The sequence below is a fragment of the Eimeria mitis genome, genomic scaffold, assembly GCF_000499745.2.
Source record: "Eimeria mitis Houghton genomic scaffold, Emh_scaff3243, whole genome shotgun sequence".
Lineage (NCBI taxonomy): Eukaryota > Apicomplexa > Conoidasida > Eucoccidiorida > Eimeriidae > Eimeria > Eimeria mitis.
The window spans coordinates 1-2500 of NW_013571581.1; positions in this window are offsets into that span (position 1 = coordinate 1).

The window sequence follows — 2500 nt, forward strand, 5'->3', positions numbered from 1 at the left end:
GAAGGGAGTTTGCGGGCTCTGGCCACACGCCTCCAAATGTTTATTTCTTTTCATTTCTATCGGCTGGAATATTTACGGGTTAAGAATATTCATCGTGTGTTTTTCCGCTGCTTAGCTGACCAGCTAACCCTAAACCCTAAAGCATAAACATGTGGGTCTGTGCTACTGTATGTAACTTGTTGCAGGGGCTATCATTCTCAGTTCAGGTTTATGAACCCTCATCCAAGAACATTACCGCGTAAATATTATCTGTTTCTCACATTTTTAAAAAACAAAGTTCGGGCGTTTCACTATAGAAAAGAGTGTTTAGCTCTGCTTCGTCATCCGCGTAGAATACCAGGGTATTACAGTGTTGGCCTGCATCGTTGACTTACCCTCAACGTGGAGATGTCATCACACTATTAACTTCGGTTTCTTAAAAAACTGTTTCGGGAATCCCCGCGATCCCCTCGCACTCTGGTGGGGGAACAGCAGCAACGTCATCGTCAGAAGCCACGCATGCAGGATACAGAGATTCTACAGGCAAGGGTTACCACTCGCGGAGACCACAGAAAACGAGAATACTACGTAAAATACTTGAGAGCCCGTGAACCTGAGTGGGTTTCGGAAGATAGCTTACTGGAGGCGGTCCCCCCAGAACTCTTCCGGGCTCTTCTCGGCCCCCCAGAAGAAATCGTTGGCGTCGGCGGGCCCGACGCCACATGCTTATGGATTACAGGTCTATAACGTTTTTTTTTTTGCTCTCTTCAGGCTACAACAAGCCACATACAGCAGACAGGAGACAAGAGAGACAGAAGAAGAGACACAAGCGAAAGCTGACAGGAGAAGAGAGACAGGAGAAAGGAGAAGAGATGCAAGAGCTACACTATAAATATAATTGTAAGTATAGTTATAGTTATTGTTTCTATCGTTATTAGTAATAATAATTATAACTATCGTCTGCGAAGGAATTTCACACTTATCTTTTCTTGCTGCTCTTTGGGCTACGCCTGAGGCCTCCTGCTGGCTTCACGGGGAGAGTGAAGAGACAGAAAGGAGGCAGAAAGGAAACAATGGGGGGACAGTGAGGGGACAGCAATGTGTCAGAAAGAGACAGAGAGGAGACAGAAAGGAGACAGAAAGATATAGAAAGAAAACAGAAAGGAGAAAATGAGAAGACGGTGGGGAGATGGTGAGGACGGAAAGAGACGGAGAGGAGACATTAAGGAGAGAGTAGGCAGACACAGAGAAGAGACAGGCGAGGTACAGACAGGAGAGGCAAAGGAGACAGTAGGGATACAGTGAAAGAAGAAGAGGGACAGACAGAGGGGACAGAGGGGGATGATAAAAGACTGAAGATAGAGACAGTCCAGAGCGGCCTCCGCCTTCTTCTGTGTCTACTGGAGAGGTAGGAGACGGGAGCAGCATCAGCTGCTGTTGCAGCTGCTGCAGCAGCAGCAGAATCTATGGTTTAATGTGTCTCTTTTATGTCTGTCTCCTTTAGTTTAGAGCAGCGACGAAGTAGTGTGGGGGGTCTCCTGCTGTCTCCTCGTGTCTCCTTCTGTCTACACACTAGCACAGCTCTCGAGCTGCCTCTGCCTTTACACCCCAAGCGCAGCCCCTAGGGGTTCAACAGCTGCTGCTCAGGTGTATAGGCAGTTCCCCAGAGACACCCCGTGGTGTGTCTCTCACAGGGGTGCGTAGGGGGCCCCCCAAGGGGCCCCCACATGGGGCCCCCTAGCGGGGCCCCAGGAGCTGCGAAAACCCTCAACTAGACAGAAAGTGTAAGTGTCTCTTCACCGCATGCAGGAGACAGTGCACAGCTGGTTGGGGGGGAGGGGAGGAGGCGCAGGAGACTGTCTCCACCTGTCTCCTTTTGTGTTGTTTGTCTGCGGTTTTTTTTTTTCTTTTGATCGGCCTCAGTTTAATAAAACAAATAATAAAATAAATATAAAATAAATATAATAAAATATTAAAATAATAAAATAATAAAATAATTATACATCCTGAGTGCATCCACCGGTGGTCTGGCCTGGGCTGGCCCAGAGCACCACTGGCCAAGCTGCTGCTGCTGCTGCTGCTGCTGCTGCTGCTGCTGCTGTCTCCTCAGCTCCATATACTGTCTCCGGGTTTTAATTATTTTTTCTTTTTATATTTAAAGAAATATAAATAAACAAATAACAGATATAGAGACAGAGACAAGGAAGGGGCCAGAGCCACACGAAGGAGACACCCAGGCCCCAAAGGTACACACGGGAGAGACGCTGCAGCAGCAGCAACTGCAGCAGCAGCAGCAGCAGCAGCAGCAACAGCAGCAGCATCAGCATCAGCAGCGGGACCCTGAAACCCTTCCTCTGTAATTTCACTGAAACTTTTAGTGGAGGGGGACGGAGCAGCAGCAGCAGCAGCAGCAGCAGCAGCAGCAGCAGCAGCAGCAGCAGCAGCAGCAGCAACGGGGTGTCTCCTCAGTCTCCTTTCCTGTCCCTTTCTCTGTCTCCAGCAGACCCATCCCAAATAAATA